Here is a 21,795-nt window from a genome sequence, read left to right as displayed (position 1 = left end):
ACAGTAGCCTGAAAATGATGTGCCATTTTGACAGATATGATTGACATGTTTATAGGCTCATCCCTCCAGAGTTCCAATTATCATCAATTAATGGTATAATTGTTGATTCCCTGTCAATTTCTAATTACGGCTTGAATAACAAATTATGTACTATTGCTTATAGGTGTAAAACCGAAAGAAAGGTATTTCACCCTACATTACAAAAAGAGTAGTGTAGTATACCGTTACACCTTCTAAAAGTTGAAACTCCACATGCAAGTAACTTATAAGTACTCGGGTGTTTTATCATACCGATGTTAGGAGTATTACATGTTTTCTGTATTCTTTAAATGTGCATTAGTTAATACTGTACTACTAGTGTAACGATTAAAATCATACAAAAGATGCAATATGTTTGTACGTTGGCCGTCATTTTCATACAAATGATTCTGTAATGTGTATAAGTGTCATGAGCCTACAACAGACATACGCTTTGGCACATTTTCCCTAATGTAAACGTAGTATTTGGTCTTTCGTGTATGCTATATATTTAAAACAAATGTCGACATAATAAATCAACTGGTTTAGCATTTATGCAATTGTCTATTCAATTTTTAACTTCGCTTTAAATTGAGTAAACCATGGGGACAAACGTATTTTATCTATATATGCTGAGAGAGAGTGGAGTCAAAAGTTCAAAAAGCTGCCAATTCTCGGATCTTTTATACCGTTGCGTGTGTTATAATTGATTAATTAAGTGTCTTAAACATGATTATTGTACGAATAGAGTCAGTCTTGACAAATATATGTAGAGTACATTAGTCGAAAGTTCGTATTTTTTCTATTTAATTTGGAATGTAGAGAACTAAAACCTATTTGTCAGTCTGAAATTAGGCATTACTTATTGAACTGATAAAATAGCAACACGACAACAATTTGTTAATACCACACCTGTATGCGAAAGCGTTGATAGAGTGGCTACGTTTTCTACGACAACAATTACCAATCAAGTTCAAAAGCGAAGTGTATATTATATTCCTCAAGAAAAAGTCTACATTGCATACGCTGCACGAAACTTTACTGTTGTAAAAGACATGTATTCTTGTTCAAAATTACAGTCAGGATTATTTCAAATTTACACCTGTAGATGTCACAGGCGAATATTTCAATTTACTGTAAAGCGACTGTAAAACAGTTCGAATTATGCAAATGAGATAAAACTGTAAAAACACAGCAGTAAAAAAGGAAAAAGTTACAGCTGTAAATCTGCCTCAAAATTACAGCTGTAGAAATGTTACAGGCGTGTAAGGAGATGGCAATATTTTAAGGGACGAAAGCATGAGTACAAAAACATTTGGGATGAATTGAAATTCCCTAAAACGGGTAGCATGTACTACAAAACTGGCAAAATAAATGATCTAGTAAGTAAAGAACAATATGAAATATGTTTACATTGTAGCAATATCAAAATAAATTCAAGGGTAGGATACAAATTAGAAACTATGCATCAGATCGTGTTTATAAACTTCTCTGTCATGAAAACATATGACAATCTTGTAAATATTTCTTTTAAAATTATAGTGTAAATAGTTAATATATGTCCTTTTACAACTATATCAGATAATCAAACATTTGTAGTTACTCAATAACGATTAAAATTCCAGTATTTCAGAAGATGTGGTATCTCTGTGAAATTCAGTATATCCCGCCAAAATACTCATATTTCCCTCCAAAAAGTTACAGCTGTAATTTTGGGACATATCCATTTTACAGCTGTAACTTTTAACTGTTACTTTTACAGCTGTATTTTTGAGACCTGCATGTTTCACATCTGTAAATTTCAACTGTATTTCTGGTCATTTTCCAATTAAATGTCTTTACAGCTGTATTTTCAAAACACAGGTCTTTTACAGACGTTTTATAGCTGTAAAACAGGTCCTTATTTCGTACAGGACACAGAAGTTTCTATAACTCGCAGAATCGCAAGGAAGAACTCAGCCTAGCAACATAATAGTAGACTTGTTTGAGAAAGCAATACCTGATGAAATTTCAACAGAAAGCAATTGCGGGTCTAATTTGAATTTATTTGCATCTTTAGACACCATGCATCTACCATCTTATACATTAAGTTTTTCTCAGTCACATTATGCAACACCTGGCCAGTAAGCTTAGTGGGCTGGGCTTAGGGCTAGTAACGCGAACGTCATGGATTCGACCCCCGCATTCAGACCAGCGCATATTTTAAAATTTTGTTTGAAAACTCCGACTATAATATACCAGTCTGAATTGATGTTTGTTTAGTAAACGCTGCGGATGCAGAAAAAATCTTACTTTGATTTATTTAAATCGTATGACTTTGCAGTTTTAAAACGTTAACATATATAATAGCCATTCCATGCTGCAGGCATTTTAACTACAGCATTCAGAAACGCGAAGTAGAAACATGACATGATCTATTTAGGAATTTCTTTCGACTATACCCGGATTCTCTAAGGGTTTTATATTTTTGTTCTTATTTCATATAGATATTTAAGAACAATATGTCGTATATTCTATTATAATTCTATTATAACTATATCTATTCAATGTCGATTTTTGTACAATTGAAAACAATAGTATTTTTCACTAACAGTAAATGATCTGTTATAAACCCGAAAGCCAGCCCAGGTTCCTGCTTCGAACTACCAACGCTAATGAGACAATTTTGGCGAAGGGCGAAATAAAATCTACTTTGCATTTAGAGCATGTATCTAATGTCTTCCACTGACTTTAGCAAATTTTCATGTTGACAAGGAAGTGCTTTTAAGTAAAACATGTTGGATTTTTTAAGTATTTTGCGACAGGCCTCTATACAAACAATGGGAAATTAGTATTGCAGCCGCGGGGTTCGAACCCACGTCTCCGAAGAGAATGGTGACTAAAACCAGCTCCTTAGATCGTTTTGCCACGCTACCTGCTTTCAATATGCTGAACAATACCAAGACAATGGTTTATAACTTCACATGTACATCCATATAGTGGCAGATTTCCTTTAAAATGTTATGTTGCTGAATTATGTTGATGAATTATGTGTATTTTGACTAAAATGCAGGTGAATTTGATAGAAGTTAGGATTTTTGTCTAAACTGGAGCGTGCCTACTTATTAAACTTTTTGCCAACTATGTTACGTTTGTAGCAATGTACATAAACAGTATTTACAACGGTATTTCAAAACAAAATACAGGTCACGGTTATATTGCTTGGTTAACTCTTCGCATCGTTTCTACTTAACAGAAATGTATGGAAACATTTCTTAAAGTACTTATTATTTTCTGTAAATTTTAAAACCACAAACGATACAAGTGACACTTCGTATGACAATTTTTGCGTCTAATTTAAAATCCCTGCATCAGTACAAAGTCATAAAAAAGTGAATTCCATATGAAAAACAAATGCATATAAAATGCAGTTTAATGTTTCTGAATTCGATGACATTCCTTATTCAAAATCTGAATTTCTAGACACCTTGCACCAATTTACTCACACGTAATTAGTTTCGTGAAATACATGTTAATTCATGTGTGTTCTATTTTCACATGTATTCGTTAATTATGACCATGACAAGACAGGGCATTGCTATTTCTGTAATTGAATTTGGGATAGTTGTATCGAAGTACATGATGAAGGCGATTACAACATTAGATTAAAACATTTTCTACAAAAGTGTGTAATACCATGTGCACGTCTAAGAATAAAACAAAATAAACACATTTTATCTATGCTGTCAACAGATATGAAAGTCCAAACGCTGAACGTTCCACCGTAGCGATAGTGTTAAGTACATTCCAACAAAAACGAGAATGTTGACAGAATATGAATAATATCTATATAAGAATTCTTATCCCAGGAGCTTTCCCAATCCTCAAAAGCTAATTTTTGTTTATCCAAAATGCCAAATTGCTGATTTGGTTCGTTGTGTATAGTAATTAACTTTCTCTTGCGAAATGAAAACACTAGTAATACATCAAGTGTTATTATGTTCACACTGATTAGTGATAACTTCTACATTTAATTCTATTTGATGTGTTAGATATTAAATTAAAAGAAAATATTGTTTATAATTTGGATGTAACCTCATAAATTGATGCAAAGTGTGTCGTATATATGACAGAAGAAAAACTATTCCATTGATTTGTTTGTTTGGTTTGGTTACAGTTGCACCGACACAATTACACATCACACGGTGACTTTCAAGCTTTAATGGTGGAGGAAGACCCAGGTGCCCTCCGTTCCGTAAGCAAGTTGGATGGCATCCTCTCATGACGAATTCTACGCCCTGAGTGAACCTTGAACCCACATCGGTTGGGGGCAAGTGATTTGTAGTCAGCGACTTTAACCACTCGTCCACGGATACCCCACTATTCATTGGACTTGAATATTGTCGTTTAACATTTTAACGGCAAATAAATAGAATAAAGTGAACCTAGATTTCTAAAATGGCTTTTTGAATGACAGTAAGTATTGCCAATAGATGTTCAGAACACCAAACTGAAAGAAAACGAAAAAAGACCATTTTGTAACTCCGTACCTGAAGGTCTTTATCTCATATTTTAAAATATTTGGTGAGAATGGAAATATATATGAAAATGGATTCGACGTTCATGTTTCTAGAAAAAGAGAATGTATGTGTATTTTAAACAATTTTGGGACAGTGTTGTAAAACGTAGTTACATAGTTGCAGCATTCAATATTATTGAGAGTTCAATAAAGCTTTCAAAATGTATAGTTCTGAAAATTCAGAACTAATTACCAGTACTATATAGTGCTGTAAATAGTTGACTTCAAAGGATCTACGTGCAGCTTGGAGTACTCTTCAAACAAGGAAGTACTCCTACAGGCAGCAATTATTTGTGGGTAACGCAGTCTAGAAAGGCATCAGGTGTTTACTCATTCTAATTAAGCTCTGTTAGAGTTAAATCTGAAACATTAAATTACTTAACAAAACAATTCTCCTGGAGCGGTACATCCTTTCGCAGGTTTACCTGCTCAATCAAACATGTTCTCGCATACTTTATAAACTAAGGTAAAATGCGCCACATGTTATCATTAACGCAATAAATTCAAACACGATTCCAAAGCAGTGACATCTGCGGAAGAAAATAACCATATTGAGATTTTTATATCTGTACGTCGAAGTATTCAAGTTTATTCCATCAGAGCTGTTTCAGGCTGATAAAAACCGGATGTCTTAGGGATATAGTATATACCTTATCACCAGGGTATATTCAAATGTATTGAACCGTAGCAATTAATTGTAATTCGTATTATTCAATGTTCTCTTGTTCGTTTGTCCCTTTAGGTACAATTTTCATCCAGAATTGAAGTAAATAACCATTCAAAAGTATTTTATTTTATAGAAAGAAATTATGAATTTTGTAACAGTTTTCAGCTTATTTCGGATTTAGTCTTATTAGTAGAAGTCTTTGAAGTTAACACTTTTATTAGTATATGCATAAACTTATGAAAATATAAATATAAGAATATATGTCACGGGCCTCGTGTTTTTAGGTAATATGCTTAGGAAGCCGGCGCAAAAGAAACTAAATTTGCAACGAGGGTGGAATGAATCAAATCTAAAAAATCTTCTTTAAACAATCCCTTACATATATTCCTTGTTGTTATCTTTTCTTGTTTATTAGGATCAAAGAGTCTATTTAATATTATTTATAAAAGAGATCCGGCGCTAATAAGTGTGTGGGTTGCAATGTTCAATACCTGTAATGAACAGACGCATTAAAAACAAGGACAAGATCCAATAAAATAGCCACATTATCAGAACAATGCCTCAAACACAATGCTCCACAACAGCTTCTGTGTGTAGAACAAATAGACATGTTGCAAAACGCCAACCGGGAGCTTAAACAGGTTGATTGCGTACACACCTTTACTACTATCCCCAACATGTTCAAACGCCATAAGACAATGAAAATAAATCCTATCCGCGGTAGGCAAATGCCTTAAATACGTCTGGGTTACCAAATTCACAATTATATAAAACCCAAACATGACTGTATGAAATTTGTAAAAGAAAATATTAAATACCAAATATGCATGTACTCAGTGCCTTTGCACAAAACAAGAGAAACACCATAAAAGGCACGGTAAAACAGGTCCGAAGACAAGTATTAAAGCATGCTTTAAAACTGCCTATCATGGAGGATTCCACCTGTACCTTCAGATACAATCGAAGGAAAAATCGTAACGTCATATTGTAAAGGACTGAACACCGAACATGGATACTTTTAATACTCTTCTGAAAAATACTTGGAATATTATCCATGGCAGTTTCTAAGTATTATCCACATAAAAGTCAGGTATGATAAACCTTATTGTCGCCATAAAAGTTTAAAACCAAATCTTAATTCCAGTAGTCAAAAATAGAAAGTTAGCCAAGTAAAACTGGGTCTCTATTAACTTTATTTGTTGCTGTTCGTGCTTCCAACGGATCTTCCCTTTGATTTTGTTGACAGTTACACTTGCAATAAATCTAACACAGGTAAGTACCTTTGATTGACAAACTACCGAACAAAAATCCAGAAAAGTGGCATTTGTTCCAAACAAATTTACAAAACAGTCTTTAACAGTGTCAAGACGAACAATGTAACTACTTTACGACATTTTATAGTATTCTTGTTTTGAGACCTTATCAACTCAATGTTGCAATAGCTGATTTACTTCCTGAGAAACAAAAAAATTAAAAGGTATCTGAATGATGGCAATAAGTATCATTATTTCGTGTAAGAATGTAACGAGTTTAAAATCATCGTTTGTCCATGATATAAGTAAATGACGGTATTTATAAAACGTACATATTACATGATGCTTCATTTAAGCGTTTTGATTTTTTTTCCAAATGTGGAGAAGGAATTTTCAAACAGTTTAATCTGTTGACAAAAGCCTTGAAGTGATTCTACTATATCATCACTCAAACTAATTGTGTTTGAATATCTTCCCCACAGACAATTTTCGCTTTCTGTAAACAATATTATCTGTAATTCGGAAGTAATTTAATTAATTATTTGGAAGAAACATTTCCAACTTATTTTGGCCTGTAGGGACTAATACTGGAATTTCCTTTTTAAATAACATTTTCGTTCTAAAACTCAGCAATTTGTGTAATCAACTACAAAGAACACTTTTGTCGGAAAAGTGAGCCACTTTCCTGTCTATAAATAGGCAGGAAACAATGCATGCCAAAATATTATTTCTCTAAAATCCAAAGAAAATGACTCGCCTGGTTTTTGTTGGTATATTTTTGCGATTAAAGAAAACATACCAAAACAGAAAGCGACAATTTTTCAAAACAGTGTTACTGTTTTCATTATGCACTCCATCCTTAGTCTAAATTTTCGTTAAATTCTCTTCAGTAGCTAATACGTTGCTTTTTTGTCAGAATACAGCGTGACACATTTATATGTAGTTAAGTAAGTTCTTTCACTTTGTGCCACCTATTATTGTAGCAAGAGAAAGTTGATTAGAAATGTATAAATTATGTTGCGAGGCAGAAAGAGAGAAGAACGAACCACTAAAAATGGTACCAGTTTTGGCTCAAAGCGATGTTTGGGACAATAAAGTCAGAAAAATAAACCTTACTGTATAACGTGTAAATCTTATATTTAGATAATAAACTTGTATGTTTCCTTAATACTGAATAGATTGATCCCCGATAGAAATGATACAGGAATACAGTGATACCGGTACAACCTACTAAAATACTTTTATATATTTCAGTGATAGCACTTCTCTGCAGGCATTAAATATTACAAAAAGTTTTGGAAATGAGAAAAAAAAATCACTTACGGTAAAATAGAAATAAATATTGAAAATTCGCTCATGCCGGCAATTTTAAAGCCAGATGCAATATTCAGATAGCATGCAGTATACCATTTATAATATTGTAAATATACCACAAACATTTTTACAACTGAACTCTATGAATTACAGCATCAGTCCTGGAATGCAATATCAGCTGATTACGTTACGCATACCAAATGAACTCGGAGAGAAGCTGGATATATCTGGTCATACTGACATAAACTTGCTATTATATTACTTCATTTGTCACCCTTTTCGCACGGACCGGATATTATAAAAATATTTTATCTTGTTTTGTCCAACGAACGGAAATAATGATATCTAAGGAGTATTGTGTAACTGTCACACATTTCTTAAATGGACTATTCTAGGATTTGACATGTATATTAAACAGTTGTTCTCCCCGTTCGTCAGATGTCTAGTATCAGAGAGTGTTGTTATTCCTTTTTTAAGCATAAAAAATACAGCAAATGATGTTTTGTCTTGAGGTATTCTGCGCGTAAGGGTCAAAAATTTTTCTTCAGTGTAGAATTTGAATAAACCCTGATTCTTCAAAACTTAAAAATATACTTAGAAAATCACAATTGTGATTATCTTTTCGAGAATAGAAATTTTCTACAATGTAGAGTTTGGTGAAGTGAAATGTATAGGTCCGTGTGCTTGATTTTGAGATTATTGGACCAAGATTAAGGAGATTCGCACATTATCCGCCGTTTTTAAAACATTATTTGGAATTATGTAACATATCAAATGGTTAACAGTCATGATTTATCTTTAGAACGACAGTATCGTTGCCGCTTTAGTGATTTTTTTTCACGGTTTTCCATTAATTCATAAAACGATTTTCATTTCCAGTATTCCGAGCCCAGGCTTTTTTCTACGCTGTCTGGATAAATTACGTTACTCTGTGATCTCTAAAGTTACAATATATAGCTGACCGCGATTAAGTCCAAAACAAAAAAAAGAACTATCAAATGTCGCCATTTTAACGTAATAAAACGATGGCAAACAACTATTTGTCTCAGTGTTTATATATTATCCTATTCCCAGTTTAAGTTTCCATAACTTTTGTATTGCATAATTATGCGCATTAGGATAATGGTTTTAGTTTTTGGCGAAACTCAACGGATTGTAGCAACCCTTTAAGTGCAGGAAGAGAACGTTTTCAAAGAGTCTTCAGAGTTAATTTTTTTGTAATATCTGTACCATTCAAAACAGTTATACAAAAACAGAAAAAAAAGAAGTATTTTAAGTCATAACTCGTAATTTAATTCCTAAATGTGTCTGAAATAATGTCAAATCACTATAATATTGAACTAAAATCTCTTTCGCTTAATGATATGTTCACAAAACAAACACATAAAATTGATCTGTCTAATGACAGCGAGCTCGCCTATTTGAAGCCCTTCCATCAAATATTATCTTACATACAAAAGTTGAAAAGAGGGCATGATTTTGCTAAAGTTTAAGCCAGAGTTATGAAACTTGCCACTTGAGGTTATCCCAAGATTTCGAAGACATAAGTGGAGACTCTGAAAATAATTGGTGAAATAATTCCTGAGAAATATTACATTCAAAATTGTGTGAAAAAGGGGCATAATTTTGAAAAAAAAAACAATGAAAGGTAGAGTTATGTACCTTGAAACATGAGACCACACATGATGCTGAATCAAGTATGAAATTTGAAATCATTCGGCCTACTAGTTTTTGAGAAACCTGTTTGCATGCAAAACTTTAACCTGAAATTTTAAGTCAAAAGGGGGCATGACTTTGATAAAATAAAACCTACAGTTGTAGCAACTTGTCTCGTAAGGTCATCAAATAAAACCAAAGATAAAGCATTTGGCCAAGTAATTCTAAGAAACATGGTTACATGCAAAACTTGAACCTGGAATTTGCAGTTAAAAAGGCTTTTAATTTTGATAATATAAAAGCTAGAGTCTTGTGATGCAATTGACTTGTGTGAAGTTTGAAAACACTTGGCCTGTTAGTTTCTGAGAAACCTGGTTATATGCAAAACATTAACCTGAACTTTGGTGTCGCTGACGCCTACGCCGGCGAAAGGGTGATTACAAAAGATCTAATATTTGAACATTTTCAAATAGTCGAGCTAAAATTTGGAAAAAAAACCCTTTGGAGCATACAATGCAACCAAGCAAAACAATAGCAAACTCGGTTTAATTGAGTCTGTTCATAAATGGAAATGTAGTAATTTCATCGCGTGAGATTAAATAGTGTTGTTTGTAATAGGCGTCAATATCAAACTTATTGCTAAATATGTATGCAATGCAGTGTTTCAAATGTTGCAATTGAATGTTGTTTTATTATAATAGATATCCTTATTTTTTTAAATCTTTACCAACATAGAAAGAACATGAATCATGATTTTTGAAATATCAAACTGATTCCGCGTATTGTTCCGGTAGTCTATTTTTGTTGATGGCCTGTGGTTAACAATGTTATACCTTATTTCACGGTTTATATTATAAAATGAACATATACTTGATTTATACTTGTCACAATATTCTGCTTAGAGTTCAAGTGATGTGACTTAAATAAATAATTAAGAGATAGTTTATATCAAAACCATGTTTTAACATTATTTATACACGGTCGTGCGTAATAATTTCACTAGACACTTCCATGCGTTTATACTACATTTGCCGAGACAGGTCACTGGAACAGACTATAACTTCAGGAGGGCGCAGTCCGAGAGTAATTATTTCGTACAACGTATAACCGCCGGAGACTGTACAAATAATGTTACAACACGGTTTTTGCTTTAAATTATTTCGATTCACGTTAATCAATAATACAAATGATAGTACTGAATCCCCCATCTGTGGTAATCTTTATTACTGTTTCGTCTAAGTTTCGAAACATAACATGTTATTTGATCCAGCAAACTGTCAAAGTAAAACTTTGTTCGGAGTGGTAATGACTACATTATTAAAACAAAAGAGAAACCGAAAACATAACGACAACTCATCATCGTTAATTCTAGAATTACGCGAGCATTGTGAGTCAGTTTATCAAATAAAACTACAAGCACGTATTTAATATAAACTTTATACCTCCAATATAACTACTGAATTAGTTTGACAAAAACCTAGTTTTGTTTCATTATAAAAACAACCATAACGTTTGATACGTCGTGCCATCATTTAGCACAGATGATGCAGTCACGTGATTCGCGTTTATTCTGACGAAAACCTCAAAACATCAGTTGACCAAACAACAACCAATTAGAGGCAGTTTGAATCTGATTAAAATTAACAATATTTGATACATGTTAACTGAGTAAGCGAAACAGAAAAATGCAATTAATATTAGAGCAATATTTATTTCAATGTAATTTGTATTAGTGTCGTGTAAAGTACGCATTTGTAGTACGCATTCAGGCCCTACACATTTTAATTAAAGCTAATTATGATTCTTTCCTTCAATTAACTAGATATATGGCATATACTAACCAAAGTTATCAAAGAGGACCTTTGAATTGCTTATTAGCTATTCGTATGAACTAACGTGTCAAGACGAATCGTTATCAAGACGTGTTGTTGGAAGCTACTGACGTTTCCTACCATTTCCGCTTAACGGGTCGAAGGCGGTTGTTTGTTTCACAAAATAAATCAACACAATGAAATGGACGTTACAACTGGAAGGAATAAACGTGTCTGTACACACACATTATGTCTTATATTGTCATTAATACTGTCAATACGTCACTCAAAAGAATGACTAAATAATTTCTAAAACAATGTCTTCTCCACTAATGAGACGAAATTCAGCAAACGCTGCCAACTGCCTTCACTACACATCATTATCTTATGAACCATTGGAACTGGGTGATCTGGCCAGTGAATTCCATGACACCTTTCGTAAGTCATGTTTGTAGACAAGATCATTTAATATGTGCAATAATTTGACTATCAACTTTGTAGTGGTATATGTTTGATTCTCAAAGAAACTGTTGAAACAAAAAACCAGATAGTGTCTATAGTACAGGAAGCAAAGGTAATGTCATGAAACTTGTGTGTTGAATATGTTTTTAAGACGGTTATACTGTTATAAAGTACCTGTTTATAGATATTGAAATATCAAATATCAATTATCAATATATTTACATCGCACACAAGTTGCATTGTTGACAGTTACCCTTAATGAAACTGTGTTACTACTACTGAAGGCATAATGTACTACATCTGAAATCAGTTATTTCAACAATTATTTCTTAAAGAAATCTAGCATGATAGTAGTTTTCTTAATGACTAGCTTGTTCACCCTAAGTTTGTAGAATTGGTGAAAATTAAGCTAAATAAATAATTTTAATACACCTTGAAATACACTACTAATGCTACTGCTTGTGGTATAAATGTCTGAAAAGTATGAACCAAACTTGTTTAAATGATTTCCTCAAGATAGATTAAAGAAATAAAAAGGAAATGAACATCGTGTGGAGACTTAAAAAATAGTAATAAATAATTACCTGTCTGATCTTTATTTCATTTTAAATCCCAGATTAGTAATAATCAGCATGAATTAATTCTATATTGGTTTTATTGCGTAGTAGCAGTGTAAAATGTATAACTTTAACACCTCTGTATTTAACACCTCTTTAACACCTCTGTATTTAACACCTCTGTATTTATTGTATACACATGTAGAGATAGAAAATTTTAAAGATAGAAAGACATTAAATAAAGTCTAAATCCTTCAAATGTGAAATTTATGAAAGTTTTATCAATAACTGGAGATTTAAAGCTGTGACCACAAAGTGTGACAACTCTTGTCTTAGGCAAGTACATGTACTTTCAAGCAAATCTATTAATTTGCCCCATGTGGTTCTGGGACGATCTGTGTATGAAAAGAATTGGAACCACTGCCTTACCCATGCATGATCGTAAGAGGCGACTAATAGGGTCTTAACACTTGGTTTTGCAGTAACTCTGTGATTCCAGCAGGTATGCAAATTTTGATTCCATACGTCATGTTTTTATTTCGATGTAAATGAGATGTGGAACCAAAATTTGTAGTCCTGTTTGGCGCCATATAACCTATACTGTGTTGGTGCGCCGTAAAACCCAAATAAATAAATAAATAAATAAATCTATTAATTTACCTCCCTTTCAATTACACAATTGAGCGGAAGAGAGTAGAATAATATCATAATGCTGTCAACAACAGAGACAGTAAGAATATATTCATATGTGTTCAATTTTCTTCTAAAGAATGCTTCGAATGTTTTATTAGCTTATGTATGGTAAAAAATTAACTTAAAATTAACAAGCTGATATTACTATTTTATAGTGAAGATAATACAGTTTTGCGTGTATCAAAATGTCAGATTTATAAACAGGTGTTGAGATACCTGACACGGTGCAATTGTATTGATCTGTATTCCCTTTGCCTAAAAATGTGTCATAATTATTGTTATATGACCGAATTTTACTGTAAAGATCAACCCGGAAGATTTGATAAAAATTTTATCATAATTTGCAGTAACATACCACTCTATCACTTCAGCGTTTTTGCGTTCTAATCGCATGCTTATCTTAAATCATGCTAAAGTCGATTTGCTATAAATATGTCTACACTTTTGTCTTTTTATTTGGTTTTTCAGTAAATGTTCAATAATCATAGTTATTATCAGGACTTCAAATCACCTCTTCTGTCCCTAATATTTCTTGAAAATAATACTCAGAAAATACTATAATACTTGTTACGCAAATATATCTGTATTCTGCTCGTTTGTGATATATACTAGTATGTGATTTTCAGACAAAAGCTAAACAAAAAATAAACTGAAAGTTTTTTTTTTCAAAAATACCTATGTACGTTTGCCGTTACTTTATGTCTTGTTTCTTTGACATTTATTCACTTTTTATTTCATTTCTATAGGAGTATTGCACCACTGCATTACCACCGATGATTCGCAGATAAAACAGTAACAACAGCTCATTAAAGCGTATCGAATTGTTGCAAATGATTGAAAATTATTCATACCGTACATTTCGAGGATTTTTGTTCACATGAATTGTCTAAAAAATAGATTTGTCACGAAACAAGTACAATGCTGACCAATCAGAAATAAAAGCACTGCCCCGATGACGTTACTGACACTGTCAAAAAATGATTGCAATTCAGTATCGGTAATTAACCCTTTTTTCACATTTTTATTCACTTTAACCCCTTTGTTTCTTAGTCTTTCAATACTGATTCATGTTAACATTCTCAAACTTGCATACGACTATTTCATATGCTTCGCCTGCATTAACATTTGGCATTGAATTAACATTTGGCATTGTATTAACATTTGGCATTGCATTAACCTTTTGCATTGTATTAACATTTGTCATTGCATTAACATTTGGCACTGCATTGTCTTTACTGACATTGTTATACATATGAGCGCCGCGTTGAGGGCTTTACGAGCAGCATATAATTCAAAAGCACTGCTTATGCAGACTACAGAGGAGAAATTAATTTGACCTGACTATATTTCAATTAGTGTCATGTCATATATATTTGAAATGGCACTTTATTTACATATAAACTGTTTTAACATAACCTTTAAGGGCGGACAACTTTGGAATAACTATGTAAATTGTATAACATTTACCTATGGGGCTCACAAAGGAAGGTCGCCTAAATGCATTGAAGAAAAGACATGCAAAGTTGTTTAGTCAAAACTTAAAAAGCCAATTACAATACTCAGTTACAGTCCCGTGTTACTGTTTCTAGTAAATGTTCTAAGTACGTACAGTATACACCACGAAGCAGAACTATTTATACTAACTGTATCATGTTTTTACCGTAGGGTTTTAACCTTGAGAGTGATCAGACTGTCTTGTCACATTTACATCAAATTATTATCTTATGCGTCAGACCATTCTCAAGGACCGGATATTATCAAAATGTTATTATATTGTCTATCAAACGAATGGGAGCTTGAAAATAATGATATCTTATTGTGTTATCGTCACATATGTTTAGAATGTAATATTTGATGCCGTGAAACTGCGATTTGTATTATTAAGATACCTTCCTTTTTTGTCAGATGTCTAGATATAAACAGAGTTTTTTGGAAAGTTTTCCTCATCTCATATGAGAACAGCCGTCTAAGCTTTCATTGAAAGGAGAAGCATAAGTCACATGTTATCTCTTTATTTTTTGTCTACATTAAGTATAGAAAGTATTGAGGCGTAAATAGTCATTATACTCTTTCAAATAAACCGTCCGATTGCCAACAAGAACATAAATTTTATTCCGTTAAATATAAGGCCTAAAACCTTGTTTGTGTCCGACCTCCCAACCTACTCTTCAGGTTTGGTCTGACCCTAAATGTTTTTATGGCATTGGTAAATTTTTCTTTCAACTTTTTAAAACTGCACTTTTTATAGTTAAAAAATGGTCATTGATGTTAAAATTCAACTTACTGTTGCTCTAAAGGTATAACCCCCTTCTTTGTATTCATTTTTTGAAGTAAAAACAAATTACCGACCTACCTGCCCTGAATATTTTAGCATTTTACCGGAAACAAACAATCATTTTTTTGGCCTAAGTCAGCACTATCTGTAGAACCAATACCGTTTACGGAAAATGAAAGTAATAACTTTCAAAAGAATGTCAATAAAATCTGTCAAAAGATCCTTTGGAAGCAAAGAATGCAACCAAGAAGAATAATAGCAGACTCGGTTTGAATGAATCTGTTCATGAGAGGTAATGAAATGTGCAACACCTCTCACGCCCCCTGGCACCGGCTTAAGCGGAACTCTTTTACGCATATGTATAATGGACTCCATGATCCCAAAGGACCAGAAAATATAACAACACTGAATCCAAGTACGGGCATTTTTTTACCTGCACTAAATATTTTAGCATGTTACCGGAAACAAACAATCTTTTTTTTTTTTGGCCTACGTCAGCACTATCTGTACAACCAATACTGTTAACGGAAAATGAAAGTAATAACTTTCAAAAGAATGTCAATAAAATCTGTCAAAAGATCCTTTGGAAGCAAAGAATGCAACCAAGAAGAATAATAGCAGACTCGGTTTGATTGAATCTGTTCGTGACAGGTAATGAAATGTGCAACACCTCTCACGCCCCCTGGCACCGGCATAAGCGGAACTCTATTACGCATATGTTGAATGGACTCCATGATCCAAAAGGACCAAAAAATATAACAACACTGAATCAAAGTACGGGCATTTTTTACAGCCGCCAGATGGCACTTAGAGATTGCTGTTGTGATAGTTTATAAAATCTGTAAAAAGATCCTTTGGAAGCAAAGAATGCAATCAAGCCATAGCCTTTTTAATATTAACACATTGTATAATGCTACTCCCGTTAAAATGTGAATTTTCTATTACAATAATATAATAAAATATGCAATGTATATTTTTGTATTTTACAATAAAACGGAATGAAAAAAGTTTATCGCGGAAGTATTTAAAATGAAACAAGCTGCAGACTGTTTTGCTTAAAAATGAGAAATGTTATATTTGTATTGTTTTTAATAAAAAAAAAGTATATCTATTACCGAGTTTACGGGAAGTTACAGCGCATATGAAAATTATATATTGCATATTCCCAGATGAATTAATTGCTTCGTTTCAAAGTTCAATTTACTGTTTCACTTTCAAACTGATAAATAATTTATGTAAATATAAAAGACGAATGCCAAGGCGTCTTCCATCTCCGATAATCGTTATTAATCTTTAAGAGAACTGTCTGAGTTTCGAAACATAACATCTTATTATCCAGAAAACTGTCAAAGTAAAACATTGCTGTTTGTGGTAATGACAATATAATTGCAATAAAAGAGAAAGGCAACTGATCATCTGAAATTCTGTTCTGGAATTATGCATCATAATTAAATTAAACCTTGAAAAGAACACGCATGCATCTCATATCTACTATACAGCTCAATATGAACATTTCTCGCTCATGTGTCATTATTGCGCCAGGATTAAAATACGTCTTGTGATTAATTCATACGTGCATTCTAGCAAAAAACTGCATTTTATGCTGTTGTTGGTTTGTTTGACGTTGTTTCATTAAAAGAAGAGAGAAAGATTCGTGCGCTCATAGGCTGTTAGCACTCTTAACTTTCTATATACGCGAGTTCTGTGGCAAATATGAAACGCATTATTGCCTTATAACGGATAATTCAAAGAAATTACGTCAACTTTATCAAACAACACTAATATTGCTGCGCGTTTCAAGTTGATGAAGTTGATGCACAGAGTACTTTATCATTTTTAGATTTTTCTACACATTTAAAGCTAGACTAATTAATAGCATTAATGCATGTTTGTTTCGTGCTTTATCCCTACATCTTAGAACACGTTGTCTATGGTGAAAGTCTGCTCTGATACCTTCTCAGAGCATACGTTGTCTTTACAATAGTTGTTTTGAGACGATTTGATTTCTAATCACAGCAAACACCTGCAGTAGTTCTAAATATGAAAACGAGACTAACTATAAATATTCAAAGCTTGAAAGTCGCCATATGACCTATAGTTGTGTTTACGCGACGTTAAACCCAACAAAAATAACCATCAGTATGAGTTAAATTGAGTACAAGTACAACTAGCGCAATATCAAATCATATGGGCGCGTTCGCTCTCCAAAAAATATCCAAACAAAAGCTATTAATCCATGATTCATCTCTTAACTAAACTTGAACCATGACAAATGCCATCTTAAATAAACTACATGTCATAGGGAGATGTGGCAAAAATCGCGAGATCTTAAATTTGCTTATTAGACCTGCTAATCATTTTAACTAATATGTCAAGGCGAACCATTATCTAGAAAATGTTGTTGGAGGCTACTGACATTTCCTATCATCTTTCCCGAACCTGACAAGGGCGGTTATTTATTTAACAGAATAAATCAACACAATGGCAAAGGGATGACATGTGTAAGGATTAAACCTGTCTGTGCAACATACATTTTGTCTCCTCTGATCATTATTATCGTCAATATGTGAGTAGAAAGAATGACAAAATAATTTCTAAGACATCTTTATCATCACTAATGCAACAAGATTCAGCAAACAAGCCCGGCGGCCCACCAGTCAGCATTAGCGTATGAACTGCTGGAATTGAATGTTTCGTATTATCAATCCCAGGACAGTACTGGAAATGTGTGCGTGTTTATTGCAATCATCTTTGTTTTGATTAACGTCCTGTCAATGCATGTGACTCAATTAAAAATTGTAATGAAAATAATTTAGAATATTAATTTTATTGCCTTCAAATAAAAACATAGTGTTTTCCTTAACATAACATCAGGTCAAACTTCAAACCAAATATACGTAGAGCTACTTATACGAGGAGAATTTACACTGCCGAAATAAAATATCGAAAAACATGTATTTAAGCAAATTGCTTACTTCAAAATATTCACCCTTACCAAAAACGTACTTTTCAATCCGGCTACCTATAACCTGAAAATCGCTGAGTTGTCTGCTCCTGGTTTACTATGCAAACACTGATACACTGCGCTACCAAGGGCGTCTCTGGAATTATAGCAGTGCACAGTCAGCATTGGTTTTAGCAAAAGAAAGAGAAAGATTACAGGGACTTTGGTCGGTCGAATATGAAGGGTGCGGCAATTACAGTAAGCTTTTTGGAAAGCATAGGTTTGCGTAATGTTTGCGCATAGCAATTACACATTGATTAAAAATGTCCCAAAAGTTTTTTTAACAATGATATATTTTTGCACAGATGTTGTTTCCTCTCATTCAAGGCTTGAATGACATTGTATTTTTCTCAGAGATATTGTTTGGAATTTATGTTCAGTGCAGTACAAAAAATAGACTTAAATTAACGAGTAAACCCTTAAACCAAACTTAGCATAAAATTGTTATTTATTTATATATCTCCTCGGCAAAACAACGCTCTTGCATAAAATATGTCATTTTTGTTGCTTTGAAGAAACAGTTGTATTTTAGCATGACAACTCTGAAGCTTAGGTCTAAATTAGTAAGTAAGTAAGTTTATTTAGGTAAAAATTGACATAGCATGGCAACAATACAATGCATAAGTATCAGCAAAATTAATAGCAGAATTATATGCATAGGTTAAAGACCATGACATGCACACCAATACCAAGGATAACACAAACAGCTGACATATCATTCAAATAGATTAAAAACAACAGAGGACCGAGGATAGACCCTTGCGGTACACGACAGGTGACCGGTGCCTCAGAAGACAGTGTACCAACTGATGTTTGTCAAATAGATAAGACCTGAACCAGCGTAGGGTATCTTCATGAAGACCCACAGCTTCGAGTTTCATCAGTAAAATACCATGATCGACCGTGTCAAAGGCCTTCTGCAGATGTAGAAGTACCATTCCTACCAAGTTACCTTTGTCCATGTTGAAGCGAATAAAATCTGAAAGATGAATAAGGCAAGTATCAGTTGGTGGGTAATTGTATTTTATGACACTTTGCAATCTGCAACATATTTTCAAGGATTCGTAACTCGAAATTCAGAAATTATCTGCTGGATAAGACAAATTATCTTACATTTTAGATATGTCATGAAAAAGGTCAAATACTTGGATATTAGGCAGAAAATTATAACCATTCTTCATAACGGGTTACTGCCACAGCCTCAAAGTGATGATTGCAAACACAACCAATTTTTGGCATTGTATTGTTTCATTCAATTTCGAAATGATTTATATCGTTCTCCTTTTGCAATTTCAAATTGTATCAGTGCTTTCTAAATGTCATTGACCAGAACTCCATTGTAAACTGAAACTTTAACTGCTTTATTTGATTAAACGCCTAATTTTACACATAGTATATTCACTGGCGTTGTACATTAAATTTTACCAGATTTATATAGCGCCCAAGGCGCTTTACATAGTTCAAATGCAGCCACACAGGGCGCATAATTCATCCTCTACTAGTACAGACACAGAGCAGATACAGGCTTATCCGGCTAACTTAGCCTAGCTCGTTTCGAATAGACAGCCTGGTTCTTTAACGTGCCCAGTGTATAGCACTGATACACGCAAGGATTGCCTGGGTTCCTGACCAGTAAACCTCTAGTTGGGTGGGAAACACTGAAAAGCGTTTCTGAAAATTCCCGAGTAGCTGCCAGGGATCGAACCCCGACCTCAGGATTGGAAGGCCAGTGTGCAAACCACTGAGCTATCCGTCCACCATAGTATAATAAGTCATCTGTAAATGTCTCTCGTGCCAGTGTGCTTTAATTTATGACACTGTCGGTTTTAAAGTATATGCAGCATCCTGCACATCAAATCAGCCAGATTCACAAACAAAATACTGAGATATACCAGACGGAGTGCCTTTTTTTGCTCGTCAGCCGGATACATAATTAAAAATTCTTACATTACCAGACAGTGTCAATTCAATTACCCACCACCAGATGAAACCCATACACTTGTTTCAGCAAACAGTATCGTAAGCTCATTTTGTACATTATGTTTACCTTACAGCAATTGTAATATATATGTTTCCTCTTATATGACAATAGAATTAATTCAAGTATGTTTACTTAAAGTGATTGAAAACTACATTTATTCTTACTACATCTGTTAGTACCTCATTTACTTACAGCCTTACAAACTGTACATGATATCAGATGTGAGGTAAATGGGAATACCCTTCTCTCATTAAATAAACTCTCAATACAATGGGAAAGCACTTTTATCCTTATGTCTAAATAATGATTACATAAAAAGTCCTTGCACTACATCAAAAACAACAAATAAGAGGAGTGAAGTATAACAGATATTATTACCGGACGGTTGCCAGACGGAATTACAACCATTTGTAATTTCTAATACTTCATTGTTAGTACTGTTAAGGTAGTTCTGCACGTTTGATAAACCGGAAGTGTTGGCGTAACGTCATTTATCCAGAAAACGTAGAATAAAGCCTGATTTCGACGTACGGAAGTGAAAATCATTTTATGATTTAATGGCAACAGGTGAGTAAATTTATAACAACGTCAAAGTAACTCTCTTTCTAAAGTTAAAATATGATGTTAAAACAACTGACACGTTAAAAAAATCCGAAATATGTCTGAAAATCAGCGCAATATGCGCGGATCACTTTAATCATTGGCAAATATCTCGAAAACAAGCACACGGACCTACACATTTTATTTCACCATATTATAGGCCTATATTTATTTACAACTGACGTTTAATTAAAATCTACATTGTAGAAAAAAATTCTATCCTTGAAAGTGCTATCAAAATTGTGATTTTCCCAGAGACTCCCATTATGAAAACTCGCGTTAGGTCAAAATTTTACAAATTGTTCTAGCAAGAAATCAGGCACACGACCCTTTCTTTTATATTTGCTGATTTTTCTAAGCATATTATGAAGTTTAAAAAAGAAAACAGTGTTTAATCAAATTCTACATTGTAGAGAAAATTTTATCCGAACGTGCAGAACTACCTTAATGACGAACATGAAGCCTTTAACATGACATAATGGAAACATCACTGTGGACAGCATATCCTGGAGAACGGAAAGTCACCAAATACAAGGTTGAAGACAAGTGCTTTCATAGTTTAACGAACTTTTATTATTATTTGTTGAGTTACAACGAATGATCTTCTAGATAACATTTGTCTTCTTGTAATAGCAGTGACGCCACCAGTGCAGGACACTGAACTTTAGAATATCTTTATTTCTGTGATGCATTCCTTATGGTTTTTCTTATCTATACATGGGGTCTCCTAGGCCGAGTGGCTGTCACTGATTTCAAATCACTTGCCTCTCGCCAATGTGGGATCAAGCCTCACACGGGGAGTTGAATATTTCATGTGAGGAAGCCATCCAGCTGTCTTACGGACTGTCGGTGGTTCTACCCAAGTGCCCGCCCATAATGAAATAACGGAATGACACCTGGGGTCTTCCTCCACCAATAAAGCTGGAATGTCACCATATGATCTATA

The sequence above is a fragment of the Mercenaria mercenaria genome, chromosome 14 (genome assembly GCF_021730395.1).
Source record: "Mercenaria mercenaria strain notata chromosome 14, MADL_Memer_1, whole genome shotgun sequence".
Classification (NCBI taxonomy): domain Eukaryota; kingdom Metazoa; phylum Mollusca; class Bivalvia; order Venerida; family Veneridae; genus Mercenaria; species Mercenaria mercenaria.
The sequence above is the reverse complement of the archived record's forward strand: the minus strand, read 5'-3'. Positions refer to the sequence as shown.